The sequence below is a fragment of the Tamandua tetradactyla genome, chromosome 18, assembly GCF_023851605.1.
Source record: "Tamandua tetradactyla isolate mTamTet1 chromosome 18, mTamTet1.pri, whole genome shotgun sequence".
In the NCBI taxonomy this organism is placed as follows: domain Eukaryota; kingdom Metazoa; phylum Chordata; class Mammalia; order Pilosa; family Myrmecophagidae; genus Tamandua; species Tamandua tetradactyla.
Window position 1 is genome coordinate 78,253,524 of NC_135344.1, and position 15,778 is coordinate 78,269,301.

At 32.0% G+C, this 15,778-nt stretch overlaps 1 protein-coding gene and 1 non-coding gene across 10 annotated transcripts in view; both read right to left on the reverse strand.

The window, feature by feature from the left end:
• The window catches only part of LOC143662379 (uncharacterized), a 53,499-nt gene extending 38,566 nt beyond the window's left edge, over positions 1-14,933 (reverse strand). For all 9 annotated transcript variants that reach the window (XR_013165323.1, XR_013165324.1, XR_013165320.1 and 6 more), the window contains exons 1-2: positions 14,088-14,933; positions 12,782-12,846 (exon numbers count right to left, since the gene is read on the reverse strand). The gene's annotated coding sequence lies outside the window, so the exon portion shown is untranslated. The remainder of the gene's footprint in view (positions 1-12,781; positions 12,847-14,087) is intronic.
• Positions 3,975-4,080, reverse strand: LOC143662819 (U6 spliceosomal RNA). The gene has a single exon (XR_013165593.1). It is a non-coding gene; the product is annotated as a U6 spliceosomal RNA (small nuclear RNA).
• Positions 14,934-15,778: the final 845 nt, after the last annotated feature.

Genomic DNA, 15,778 nt, shown 5'->3' on the forward strand with positions numbered 1-15,778 from the left:
AACATAAAAAGAAAAAAGAAAAAAGAAAAAAAATTAATACATACCATACCCCTTACCCATCTCTTTCATTGATCACTAGCATTTCAATCTATTAAATTTATTTTAACATTTGTTCCCCCTATTATATCTTTAATTTCAATCCATATGTTTTACTAATCTGTCCACAAGGTAGATAAAAGGAGTATCAGACACAAGGTATCCACAATCACACAGTCACATTGTGAAAGCTTTATCACTATACAATCATCTTCAAGAAACGTGGCTACTGGAACACAGCTCTACATTTTCAGGCACTTCCTTTCAGCCTCTCCATTATACCTTAATTAGAAAGGTGATACCTATATAATGCATAAGAATAACCTCCAGGATAAACTCTTGACTCTGTTTGAAATCTCTCAGCCAATGACAGTTTATTTTGTCTCATTTAACTCTTCTCCCTTTTGGTCTAGGAGTTTTTTCTCAATCCCTTGATACTGAATCCCAGCTCATTCTAGTATTTCTGTCCAACATTGCCAGGAAACTTCACACCCCTGGGAGTCACATCCTATGTCGAGAGGGGGAGGACAGTGAGTTTGCTTGTCATGTTGGCTGAGCAAGAGAGGCCACATCTGAGCAATAAAAGAGGTTCTCTGGGGGTGACTCTTAGCCTAATTTTAAGTAGGCCTAAGCCTATCCTTTGCGGGGAAAAGCTTTATATGAACACACTCCAAGATTGAGAGCTCAGCCTATTGCTTTGGTTGTCCTCACTGCTTGTGAAAATATCATGAATTCTCCACATGGGGAAGTTGAATTTTCCCCCTTTCTTGCCATTCCCCCAAGGGGACTTTGCAAATACTTTTTAATCACTGTTCAAATCACTCTGGGATTTATCAGGGCATCACTCTGGAAAAACTTACAAAATCTCATGCCCTACTCAAGGTTCAATGTACTTATGGTGTTCAATTAAACTGTCCACATAAATTATATTAAGAAATGAACTAGTCAAAACATAAATTTTGTACCAAATAAACATTTTTTGCTTTAGTCTCATAGATAAGTTAAAGTTTTAAAATATGAATCACCATCTATTTTTAACAACCTGCAGTATTGACGTTCCTTTGTTATTCCTCAGGTAAAAACATTTTTAAATTTGTACATTTAGTCACTAGCATTAGGCACTCAGGCATCCCTAGATTATACCATCTTAGTCTTTATCATCTATCTTTCCTTCTGATTTCATTTATGCCCCCAGCTCTTCTCACTCTATCATCCTCACATTCATCTTCATTCAATGTACTAACATTATTGTGCTACAATTAGGTAATATTGTGCTATCCATTTCTGAATTTTTACAATCTGTCCCGTTGCACAATCTGTATCCCTTCAGCTCCAGTTACCCAATATCTATCCTATTTCTATCTCCTGATGGTCTCTGTTCTTAACTAAAATTCTCCAAATTCATTCACTAATGTCAGTACATATCAGTGAGACCATACAGTATGTGTCCTTTTGTTTCTGGCTAATCTCACTTAGCATAATGTCCGTAAGATCCATCCATATTGTTACATACTTCATAACTTTATTCTATCTTACAGCTGCATAATATTCCATTGTATGTATATACCACAGCTTATTTAGCCACTCCTCTGTTGATGGGCATTTTGACTGTTTCCATTTCTTGGCAACTGTAAATAATGTGCTATAAACATTGATGTGCAAATGTCCATTTGTGTCCTTGCCCTCATGCCCTCTGGGTAGATACCTAACAGTGGTATTGCCAGATCATATGGCAATTCTATACTTAGCTTCCTGAGGAACTACCAAATTGCCTTCCACAGTGGTTGTAACTTTTGACATTCCCACCAACAGAGGATAAGTGTGCCTTTTTCTGCACATCCTCTCCAGCACTTGTCATTTTCTGTTTTATTGATAATGGCCATTCTGGTGGGTTGAGATGATATCTCACTGTGGTTTTGATTTGTATTTCCCTAATTGCCAGGGAAGTTGAGCATCTTTTCGTATGCCTTTTAGCCATTTGTATTTCCTCTTCTGAGAAATGTCTGTTCATGTCTTTTGCCCATTTTGTGATTGAGTTGTCTTTTTGTTGTTGAGTAGAACAATCTCTTTATGTATTCAGGATACTAGACCCTTATCTGATATATCGTTTCCAAATATTGTCTCCAATTGTATAGGCTGTCTTTTTACTTTCTTGACAAAGTTCTCTGATGCACAAGTGTTTAATTTTGAGATGTTCCCATTTATTTATTAATTTATTCAATGCTTATGCTTTGAGTGTAAGATCTAAGAAACCACCTATTATAAGATTTATAAGATATTTCCCTACATTTTCTCCTACGAGTTTTATGGTCTCAGATCTAATGTTTAGGTCTCTGATCCATTTTGAGTTAATTTTTGTGTAGGGTGTGAGATATGGATCCTCTTTCAATCTTTTGCATGTGGATATCCAGTTCTCTAGGCACCATTTATTGAAGAGACTATTCCATCCCAGGTGAGTTGGCTTGACTGCCTTATCAAAGATCAATTGTCCATAGATGAGAGGGCCCATATCTGAACACTCTATTCAGTTCCATTGGTCAGTATATCTATCTTTATGCCAGTACCATGCTGTTTTGACCACTGTAGCTTCATAATATGCCTTAAAGTCAGGTAGTGTGAGAACTCCAACTTCATTCTTCTTTCTCAGGATATTTTTAGCTATTCAGGGCACCCTGCCTTTCCAGATAAATTTGGTTACTGGTTTTTATATTTCTACAAAGTAAGTTTTTGGGATTTTAATTGGTATTGCATTGAATCTATAAATCAATTTAGGTAGAATTGACATCTTAACTATATCTAGTCTTCCAATCCATGAACATAGTATGCCCTTCCATTTATTTAGGTCTTCTGTGATTTCTTTTATCAATTTCTTACAGTTTTCTTTGTATAGGTCTTTTGTATCCTTAGTTAAATCTATTCCTAAATATTTTATTCTTTTGTCTGCAATAGTAAATGGAATTTTTTCTTGATTTCTCCCTCAGATTATTCATTATTAGTGTATAGAAGCACTACAGATTTTTGAGTGCTGATCTTGTAACCTGCTGCTTTGCTGTAATCATTTATTAGCACTTGAGGAAAAGGTGTATCCTGCTGTTGTGGGGTGTAATGTTCTGTTAAGCTTATCTCATTTATTGTATTATTCAAATTCTCTGTTTCTTTATTGATCCTCTATGTAGATGTTCTCTTCATTGATGATAGTGGGGAATTAAAGTCTCCAACTATTATGATAGATGTGCCTATTTCACTTTTCAATGTTTGCCACATGTATTTTGGAGCACTCTGGCTTGGCACATAAATATTTATGATTGTTATGTCTTCTTGATGAATTGTTCCTTTTATTAATGCATAGTGTCCTTCTTTGTCTCTTTTAATTGTTTTACATTTGAAGTCTAATTTTTTTGGATATTAGTATACTAGTCCTGTTCTTTTCTGATTGTTGTTGCATGAAATATCTTTCCCAACCTTTCACTTTCAACTTATGTTTATCCTTGGGTCTAAGATGCATCTCCTGTAGACACCTGTGGACATAGATGGGTCCTGTTTTTTAATCCATTCTGCCAGTCTATGTCTTTTGATTGGGGAGTTTAATCCATTAGCATTTAGTGTTATTACTGTAAGGGCAGTACTTTCTTCCACCATTTTGCCTTTTGGATTTTATATGTCATATCTAATTTTTCTTCTTTTTTACTTTTACTGATGGTCTTCATTTCTACGCTCTTCTTCACACTTCTCTCTCCTGCCTTTTCCTATTTGTCTCTAGTGCTCCCTTTAGTATTTCTTGCAGAGCCAGTCTCTTGGTCACATATTCTCTCAGTGATTTTTTGTCTGCAAATGTTTTAATTTTCCCCTCTTTTTTTGAAGGATAATTTTGCTGGATATAGAATTCTTGGTTGGCAGCTTTTCTCTTTTAGTAACTTAAATATATCAAACCACTCTCTTAAAAATATGAATGCTTCACAAATTTGCATGTCATCCTTGTTCAGGGCTATGCAAAGTTTCTCTATATCATTCCAATTTTAGTATATGTGCTGCCAAAATGAGCACTGATTGCACCCATTTAATGAATGAGGAAATGGAATTTCAAAGAAACCTACAGGCTCCATAAAGATTATTAAGGGAGTAAATGTTAAAACTAGGGTTTTAAAAGTAACATCTGTGACATATGCCCAACAGAGTTACTTCTGAGACTTCTAAATAATGGTCCTTAATATTATCCTCATGTAAGGGTTTACAATAAAAAGATTATTGAGTTTTGGAACACTATTTTAATTATCAAAGCTGTGTGGAAAAGGAATAAGAAATTAAAAGCCAAACCTGCTGATACCATCTAGAAAAAGAAGACTGTAGGAGACAGATCTTTCTGTGAACCTTCTGCATATTCTTCTTTGAGCTCTGTCCTTTGCTAGTTACACAACTTGAATAAGTTTTAAATGCTAGAAGTTTTGTACAGTAAGAAGGTGCCCTACTCTAGGTTGGGCTTGCAAGAATAACTTTGAGTAGTTGGAGAAATGATGTGGTGGTTTGTCTAGATAGCTTTTGTAGGCAATAAACTTTGAGATAAATATAATAGGGTAACCTTGAAGCTAGAAGAGTTGAGAAGACAAGAGAAGAGAAGATGAGAGTAGAATGGCTTTGGAAGTGATAAAGACAGTATCCTTGGGACAGACTCTGGCTCCTTTCATAGAGGCTGCCATAGCCTGGTGCAGGTATGAGAAGGGGTGCAATACAGAGATCAGGAGAGTCATTCTAATGGATTTCCCTCCATATGACACGTGACAACAGGGCAAAGGACACTTTCCCCATTTTCTATGCTAACAATACCAGAAAAGTTTTATGAAAATACATTTTCCCATCAAACTTGTGCACTAAACTTGTTTTCTTATATTGGAAACAATTCATGAAGAACTTTAATAATTGCTAATTTCTACTACTAGTACTATGTCATTGGTGCCATTATCACTAGCACAACTAAGACTAAGAAAACAAAAAATTATATTATAAACTTCAAGACAAAAATTTTATTTCAGAAATATCTTCAATGAGATACATAATCTTACAAGCATTTTATATTTGCAAAAGTTATTTTCTAAGTCTCTGATTTTTACGCTTTATTCATAGAATTTAAAGAGTGTTTTGATGCAGACTTCATTATTTTGATCTTCAGTATTCACATTCATTCATTCACATTAGAAATCTTTCAACTTATGGTTCTTATAGTTTATTCTAAAATGAATATCTATATGAGCAACTCTTCAGGTTGAATTATTTTCACATGTTAAATTCTTAGGGGAAGCATAACTAGGTCAATAGGGTTGAATATTTGTATAGCTTTTAATATTTCCCAATAACTTTTCTAAAAGGTTGTTTACCATTTCAGTGCCACCAGTAGTTTAGAGTTGTTTGTTTCCTCAAAATATCTCCAAAATTATTGTTAGATTTTTCAATATTTCTTGATGGCATTATTCCATGTGACTTTTAATAATATTAGACTGTACTGAAAAACTTTTGAGGTAAATTCATCAATATTTTTAAATGGTTGGCTGAGTTGTGCAATTAGATGCTCATTATTACCTTTATTCTATTGTTCATCTTTTCTATTCGTCTACAGTATGCATGTATTTTAGATGTATAATCAAAGAATAATATAACACTATAAAGTTGTTCCTTTTTATTTTTACTAATATTACATTATTTGTCCTATTTACTAATTTAAATACTATTGATGCCAACAAACTGCATATTACCATATAATGAAATAAAAGTAATTTTCTAGAACCACAGAAAAAAAGTAAAGAGAATAATCTGGAAAGTATCTTCTAGCAATACATATTTCTAATTTCTAGGGAATAATTCTTTAGTTCAGGTATCTGAGGTAGATACATCTTTCAGTTTTATTTTTACAGAGAATTCCTTTTGTCAGCAGATGTGCTTGTTTATTGCCAAGCTTGCAATACAAAGCAGCTTATCTTCTTGTAGAAATAAGCATATATGGTTTACCACACCTAATAGAAAAAGTTGCTTTCTAATTTTATTCTTAGAAGAGCAAGTTGAAGTAAATAATATTTTAAATTCAATAAAACCAGAGAAATAATCACAGTATGTTCTTGTTTTCTAAGCAGTATACATAATACGCAATCAAAGCTTTAAATATATTATTTGAGGGCGGGCCACAGTGGCTCAGCAGGTAAGAGTGCTTGCCTGCCATGCCTGAGGACCTGGGTTCGATTCCCGGTGCCTGCCCATGTAAAAAAAAAATATATATATATATATATTATTTGAAATCTCCACCCTCCTTTGTGTAATTTCAGCCCAAAATACTTTTAGTGAAAATTCATGTTCTTAATCACTTATCTTTTTAATGTACCTACTGATTTTTTCAGAATCACTACAAGAAAAATTACAGGAGAATCTGGTCTCAGTCACTGATTTATTAGGTGACTTTCGCTAATTCACTTTCTATGCAATTTATATGTGAAGGAGAATGATAAAATAGCAATCACTACACGTTATACTGCACTTAGCTCATATGGTCTATGAGACCAGAGAATTTTAAGAGCAAGAACCACGTTTTAATTATATAACCCACCACTTAGTAGAGGCCCTGTCATCTTATATGCTCCAGGAATGATTATTGAATCTTTGAAAGAATGAAGAATGGAAGACAAATCCCTGTATGCAATATATTTCACTGGAATTTCTCCTCTGTGGGATTAGGACCCATCCTTCTATGGAAATCTGTAAACCGATTTGTACTTTTGAAAGACTTATGGAGTCTTTAGATTCAATCACAAAACTATTCCCTCTTCCTAAGGTTTTTACAAATGTTATGATGCTAGAGCATTATCTATATGACGGAAGTTTCCTTAATTTTCTCACTTATCGTCATGTTAGTATTTTTTTTAAATCATTATAACCCTGAAGTGAGAGAGAGAGGTGGCTTATACTGCACAACCATGGACAAAGGCAAACAGAATTGGTGTTTTGCCAGGTGACAGTGAAAACCAAAACCATGTGTTCTAAGGTCAGCTTTTTCTTTTCTTCAATGATATTTTTATTGAGATGCAATCATCCAAAGTGTACAATCACTGTACACAGTATCATCATGAAGCTGTACATTCATCATTACAATTGAGTTTTGAGCATTTTCAATACTACAAAAACAATAAAAATAAATGTAAAAAAGAACACCCAAAATATCTGAGACCCCCTCCCCTTCCCCCAATGTTTATTTATTTATTTTTTTGGCCTTTTTTTCTTATTCATCTGTCCATAGAGTACATAAAAGGAGTGTCAATCAAGAGGTTTTCACACCCATGTTCACATCTTGAAAGCTCTATAGTTATTCAATCATCTTCCAGAATCAAAGCCACTGGAGGTTATTCTCATGCAGTATATAGACACCCCTTTTCTATATTAGAGTAGCTAAGGCCAGCTGTTGATAGCAATTCCCAGCACCTCCAAGGGCCCAGCTGCTGGGCACCCTTACAGTGAGGCTGGGAAAACAGGGTCTTTCTGCAGGACAGAAAGGAGACAATATCAAAAGTGAAAAATGTATATCTGAGAGAAACTCAAGGAAGACCTCTAAATTACATCATACAGGAAATGGAAAATTATCAACATTTTAAGGAATGTGACAATAATTCATAAGGGGCATTTAAGCCCTAATGAAAGCTGGTCAGACATAGCTGGAACCTGTTCCATTTGGGCTGAGGATCTACTGGCAGCTGTACATGTCTGCTATGAGGTGTAGGCTGAGGAGGGGTGCCTGCCTCTGCCAACAAGGAACATCTCACTGGACACCAGTGAAATTTCTCAGTATAATTGTATTAATAGATGTACAGATAATTATCATAAACATTGGCAAATTAATCATGCAAAATTTAAAGTCTAGTGGTGGGGGGAGTGTTCATGTCCACCAAAATCAGATGAGGTTTGATTGTATGATGTATCATACAATCATACTCAGTATGATGTATCAGCTGACTATAAAAATGGATCCTTTATCATAATCATTATTTATTTCTGATTTCAGGAACCACTGTTATTGCCCCTCAACTTCACTGTGGTTAAGAACAAACTAGATTCTCTTGAATTATTTGTCACCACAAGATTTTTTCTCGCTGTTAATCAATATATACAGGTGAATAAATATCTGCAATAGATACAGTACTATAAATTTAGTTTTTCTTTACTTTTGCTTTCTTAGTTGTTGTTTTAAGGTTTAATATGACTTTCAGGACTGATGTGAGTTTTCAGTCTAAAGATATAGAAACAGGAGAGGAAATGTGAGGTAATGGCAGACAAAACTAACTTTTAAGTTTCACACATATTAGGCAAATGAATGCTACCCTATAAACCAACAATAGTAATATACTGTATTTTTTAAGACTATTAATATATTGTCCAATTTATTTTACATCAAACCATGTAAAGTACTTCAGGGCACATAATTGGGTCTTGTTTTTAGACGCATATTTATGGATTGAAAGAAGTACAAGTCTACCAAGAAAAAGTTGATCAATTCTGAAATTTGGATTAGATTTTAGATTTTCTGACTTTCAAGTCCATTTTTTAGAAAAATAAATTTTTCTAAAGCATGATAAAAATCTCAAAATATTTTCCTATCTCTTTTGCAACATTATTTTGGGATAGCCTCTGCGTTATAGCACACATATTTTGTTTCTTTCATTCACTATTATAACCTCCAACCATACAACATTGTAGAACACAGTGGAGCCTTAAGTGACAGTGACTGAATAAATGAATGAATTTCACATCTTAGGCTGTTGATTTTTAAATTAATGTTGGTGTCCATCAATAGCAATTTCAAGAGATGTTTTGTAGGATATATTTGACTTTATGGTAAGCTTTTATCTTTTCATAAACAATACCTCTGAATGATTTAGTTATTAGAGAGTTATTAGAGTATCCAAGCAAAAGAAATTTTGTTTTTGCTTTGTTTCTATTAAGAAAATAGTAAGAACTTTTTAAAAATAAGATAGAATAAGAAATGAAAGTGGAGAATAGCAAACTTTATTTGGATCACTAATGAATTTCTTGTAAGCTCCTTGTCTACTAGAGGAATGGAAAGTCTTTTTTTTTAATTAAAAAAATTGTTTAGAAAGAAGTCATTGAAAACGCACTTTTTAAAGTTATAAAGAAGCCCTAAAACAGAGTTATTCAAATATTTAGCTGAATTTAGCTAACTACATTTTCTAGGACTTAATGCTAAATGTCTTAGAATTTTAGATTATATTAAATCTTTATGAAATATAATAGTATCGATGTGTTGAAATGTCTTTTAGAGAAACAATACAATATCATCAGAGATTTCTGTCCCCAGTTATATTTCCTTCAGAAATGTATATATGCCCATTTTTTCACCCTTTCACCTATTTGGATGCTATGAAGTGTTAATCAAATTAATAGAGAGCAAGTGGCATCCCATTTGTTTAAGTAAAGTTTCATTGATTTATAGTGATCCTAAGCATCTTTTCTTGTGTTTAGTGGATTATCTCATTTCTTCTTATTCTACAATAACTGATTCTAGTTTTGCTTTTATTTGGGAAGTGGGGGTTGCTGCTGCTTGTGGCTTATAAAGACCCAACATTTGGCATTACTTTCACTGATGTTTAGTCATTTTCATGTTTATTTTTACAATAATTATACATATATACACCAAGAAATACAGATAAAAATATGGATATAATCACACCTGCATGATATTAATGCCTCACTCTACACCATTCTATTTAATTCTACTGATCACTGGTTCCTTTATTGTGAGTTTATAATGTATATTAACATATTTTGAGGCAGATCCACTTCATCCACTTCTTTCTTTTCCACTTTTTTGGGGGTGCGTGGTCCAGGAATTGAACCCGGGTCTCCTGCATGGAAGGTGAGCATCCTACCGCTGAACCACACGTGCACCCTCATCCACTTATTTTTATCATGTTTTTCAAGGTTCTTTTCATACATTTGAATTTCCAGGTGAAGAAAGAATGGTTTTAAACATTTTCAAGTAAGTCCCTCTTTGATATTAATCCATGCAAATGGTTAATTTTTACAGATTCAGCTATAAGTGGTTTTATTTTTAAATTACTTGTTCTAGCTCTTTGTTCATGGCATATAGAAATACAATTAAATTTTTATATAGATATTATATATAGTGACTTTTCTCTTCAAAACTTTATCTGTGGATTCTATGGGATTTCCTGTGGAAGCATTTTTGAAGAATGAGAGTTCTGTTTTTCCAATCCACTCCTCATGCCATTATTTTCCTTTTCCTTTTCTTATTAGATTAACAAAGACCTCCAGTAAAATTTTGAATAAAAATAGTGACTGCAGACATCTTTGTCTTCTTCCTTATTTTTAATGATTTTATTTTTATTTCACCTTAAGTTGTGTTTTTAGATAACCTGTGCCATTATAAGGAAGGATCCTTTTTTATTGTCAATTAAGAGTTTTTATTTTGAATAACAATTGCTCATTTATAATGCTTGAAAAATCAATTAAGACAATAATACACCATTGTTCTTTCTGTCTGTTAATATGATGAACTGCCAACTATTCTTTTGAAAAATCCAAATTGGTCAAAAGTACAAATCATTTTAGGCACTCCTGCATATCCTATGTTAATATTTTACATGAAATTTTTGTATCTTCAATAACTGATTTGCAATCTATTATCACTATTATTTTTTTTATCAAAATCTATTAGGCCTAAAAATGGTTTGGGAATATCTCTTTTTTCTCTTTTTCATAATAAAAATAAATCTTTGTTTTCTGTTTGAAAGTTTGGTTAAAATGTAATGTGAAGCCATTTTGATTTGTTTCTCTGTGGGGATGTTTTAACTGCTAATTCAATATTTTTTATTGTGTCTAAATACTATGCTTTTTGTTCTGTGTAGAAGCATTTAGGATAATTCTTTTATTTCTGTGAATATTTTATTATTGTTCAACTTTACCAATTACTGAACAAAGCTTTCCCGAGATCCTTATATTTTGTTATACTTTGATGCTGTTGAGGTATTACTTACTGAGGTCTTTCCTCTCAATCTTTTTATATTATTTTGATTAGTCTTGCTAGTGGTTTCTCAATGTTGTTTATGTGTCCAAATAAAAAAATTTGAATTTGTGCCAAATCATTTGCCTTTTTAAAAATTCCACTTAAGAAATTCAGAGGTAAATATTTTTTAGTACATATTGAATGGAATCAATGCTTTACAGAAATTATTTTACAAAATTTTGCTGGCATAAATTTCTGTTCTGATTATTTTTCATTCCTGTCATTTAAAATTTTTTATGTATCCTGTTCCTCCTTTTCAGAAGTTCCTAATTTGAATGTTTTGCTCATTAATCTTTATCAGTTTTAATTATCATTAATTTTTTTGAAATGTAGGACAGAGAAGTTATGTATCCTTTCTGTTTCTTACTCCTTATCCTCCCCCCAAATTATTTTCCTGTCAGAGATGACTTATTGGAATCCTACCAATAAAATTCAGCAAAAACAGATTAGCCATAAAATGAGTTTTGAGAATTATCATTTCTTAACTTTTACTTATATTATTTGAAAGTACAATTGGTGACTATAGAAAATTGATTTCAACGTTGTGGTGAAAAACTCATGGTGATTTTTCAAGGAGTAAATATAGCTAATGGAGGTGAAATTGACATAAAAAGTTTCCAACAGGCTCTACTTTGGCTTAAATACCAAGGGCATCTATTCTGAAATTCAGTTAGCCTGGGGTTTTTGATCTCCAAGAAACTTTTTCAATACCACTGAACTTTTGATGAAGAGAAGAAGAAGAATTGTACTTCCAAAATTCATCAAACATATAGCATTTTAATTCCAATATATAATATTTTTAATACATTGAGCAATATCATAAAATTCTCTCCTAAAATTTTGGAGTGTAAATGATTTTTTATAAACAAAAGTACATAAAAATTGGTTTTATTATTGTTAATTAATGTAAGGTTCACAAGACATTTCACCTACTTGTATGGAGAGGAAGGGGTTTTTGCAATTAAATTAATCATGAAATGCTTATCAAACCAGCATTGATTTTTTATTTCCTCTCTCATGTTTCTTTAAATACAATAAAAGACAGCATACTATAATAAAACAAGTTGCTCAAACATTGTTGTGGTTGATTAAAACAATACATCTGTTGTGTTGCTGAATTAGGCAAAACTGCCAAACCTGAATGAAATCATCATCATCATGACAGTAGCTCTCTGATATACCTGTAGAACATATTTTCCAGCTGAACATTCCATTTGATGAGGATTTGAATAAAAAATTTTAAGATGATATATTTTATCTCAGAACAAAGCAGAAATTCATGTACAAAATTTAAAGGCAAGTTATCCCAAAGGATTACAAAAATTATATCACTGAAATTTCAGGCCCCTTAGTTTACATATTTTGTTTGTGAGAAAACTTGAGGCTGACATATTTCTAGACAGATGGTGCTGAAAGTAGTTTTTCAACAACTTTGGGCCATGATAAGTCTTACTCTTAAAGTAGAGAGCTTTAAATTATCTAACAGTGAATTTTGGTATTATTTGAAAAATATGAATATGCATTGCATATCTAGTAGGCTTTACCTAAATAATGCCAAGATTTACAGAAATGGAATTATCAAATTAATGGAATCAGAGTCATCAAGCAAGGGGCATATATTGAAAATATAATTTTTGAAGAAATTTGTTTATAAATAATCTTTTCAAAACATACCTTCTGATATGGGTTCTGTGTTTTATATTATGCTGATTTCCATGCTGAATCCACTCATTTATAGTCTAAGGAAATAAGAAGAGAAAGATGCTCTCTTTAAAGTCATGCAGAAGAGAGAGGGCTCGAGGCAACTGAAATTTCAATGAATCTGAACACTCAAGGTTATCTGTTCATTCTCTCTTATTGGGCATTTTCTTGGCTACTCTCTACCTACAGTAGCATCCTTCAATTAGTTTGAATTTCTTTTGAATCATCCTCTGCTTGATCACACATGATCTGTGTCAGATTCAAGAATGTGTTTTTATAAATCTCCATAATTTGTAGATGTGAAATATGTGTCAAATGTGATTTAAATAAGTATAGTTTTAGACCAACTAACGTGCGTCAGAAAATATGTGGTGCTATCTTCAAATTGTATGATAAATATCCCCATGAAGGTTCCATTGTCAGAGAATTTTATTAAGGAATGCATTTTCAGATGGCATTAAATTTATTCTGTAAAAATGAAATATTGCACAGTTGTAAAGGGTACTGCTTTTGACTGGTTTAGATTCTAGATCTGAACTCAGTAAATCACTGGAAATTTAAATATATTTTCCTTAACTATACAAGAAAAATAATACTTTTAAATTGACTAAGTATAAAGATTATATTTGATGATTAACAGAAAATATTTGATGCTATACTAACACATTTTGGCTACTATCTTCAGAATAAATATATTCTTGCAAATTTTTGAATGCATAATAACTCTTGTTATGAAAATGTTCAAGGTATTTTACATATATTATTGGTTAATCATACTCTTAATCAGCTACAAAGGCAAATCAGCACTTCAATATTAATTCTAAAAGCAAAGTAAAATCTTGTGAAAAACTAAGTTATAGAAAAATGGATATAGAAAAATTTGGAAAATATTTTAAATTATTAAAGAAATTAGAAATATCCTAACCATTTTTCACAGATTTGTTCATGGTCTTCTAAACTAATCTTACATATGAATACATATATATTACATAAATAAACACATTTTTGTCATTCTCCTTTTCTCTTTTTTTAATGCAATTTTATTGAGATATATCTTCACATACCATATAGTCATCTAAAGTATACAATCAATGGTTCACAGTATCATCATACAGTTGTGCATTCATCATCACAATTAATTTTCGAACATTTTCATTACTCAAAAATATAAAAAAGAATAAAAATAAATATAAAAGTAGAAAAGAACATTTCAAACATTCTGTATACCCAATTCCCCCTATTATTCAGTTATTCTTGTTTTTTTCTATCTCTTGCTCACCTTTCCATGCACTGGGAAAAGGAGTGTCTGTCACAAGGTCTTCATAATCACACAGTCTTGCAGTTTTTGGTTTCCACTCATCGCTGTAAATGTTGGTAATTCTCTGTAATTTAAATTTAGGTTATGTATATTTTCTTGATATATGAGTGAAATAAAGACCCTCATTTAGCAATGCTGTAAAACATGAAGTTTTATAAAATCAGGAGGTGCTGGCTTGAAGTTATGGACCCAAGAAAGGCCATGTTCTTTTAATTCATGTGGGGGTAGACCTACTGTGTGGGGGGCATTTGGGTTAGATTATATCTATTGAGCAGAGACCCTGCCCATTCAATTTGGCTCTTAGTCCTTTACTTGTGTCTTTTGTGAGAGAATAAAAGACAAACATTGAGAGAGCTTAGAGAGAAAAGCCCAGAGAGGCTGAGGACCCACAGATTCTCAGAAAGCCACTGATACCAGGAGCTGAAAGCAACAAATCTCAGGGGAGAAGGACCAGCAGTCCTAGCCATGTACCTCCCCATGTGACAGAGGAACATCGGATGCCAGCAGCCCTTCTTCAGAGAAGGTATCTTTCTCTAGATTCCTTATTTGGACATTTTTAAGGCTGTAGACATGCAAATTTGTAAGTTCAAAAAAATCTCCATTTAAAAAACCAATCCATTTCTGCTATATTGCATTCCAGCTGCTTTAGCACCCTGAAACAATGAGGTTAACTCTACATCCACTAATATCTTTTAAATGTCTACATGCTAACAATTTGATTTGAAAACCCTACCATTCCGTAATGTGTTAAGAAGCTTCAATAGTTCATGTTTCTTTGTTTAATTTGGTAGGATTTAAGAAAATCGTTTCCTTTCTCCTGATTTCTATAAATTTGTTATGTTTTTTAAAATAAATAAATATTTCAGTCAGATGTTTGGCTTATTCCTTTTAAAATTTATAGTAGATTAACACTAAGTATTGATAATGAATCCAAATTTTGTGATATCCCATAAATTTAATCAGGTAGGATGCTAAAATTTCCTATAAAAATTCCTCAACATGACCTATAGTTGCAGTTTTAAGTTTTTGTTCTATTCAATGTGTATTTAAGAAAATATGTTTTCTTCATTTTCCAAGTATTTGATTATTTTTATTTAAACCTAAGCAATGTTTTTAGATATATTATTTTGCATTTAAGTGATATGCATTCTTCTAAATTATATTGATTTTCTTTCTAGAATTATTTTTTATCATTTTCTGAAATTATTTTTGAAAGGTTAAGATAAAGTTTAACCTCTGTTTTAGAAGTAAAATGTTAACAACTTTTCACTAGTTTGTCACCATTCAATAATTTATTAAAATATTATTCATATATAAAATTCATCTACATTCTGAACAAAAATGAAAATTTAATTTTTCCTATATACTGTCCATATAAATTACTATATTATGACTTACCCTTGCTCAAAAATCAAAGCTGTCTAGAATCTATATTTGTTGCAATTTCTCTTTTGCTTGCAATTAGTGATGTCTTTAATAGGTATTTCTTTTGTATTATTATACATTTTGATTAATCTCTTATGTTGTATACGCATTGTGCTTTTCTGTTTATTAATGCATTATCTGTTTTTGTGTAAAAATCTGAAGCCAAATGGGAAAATTTTAACTTTGTTTGATCTGAATGATGATTAAACATATTTTTGTATACACTG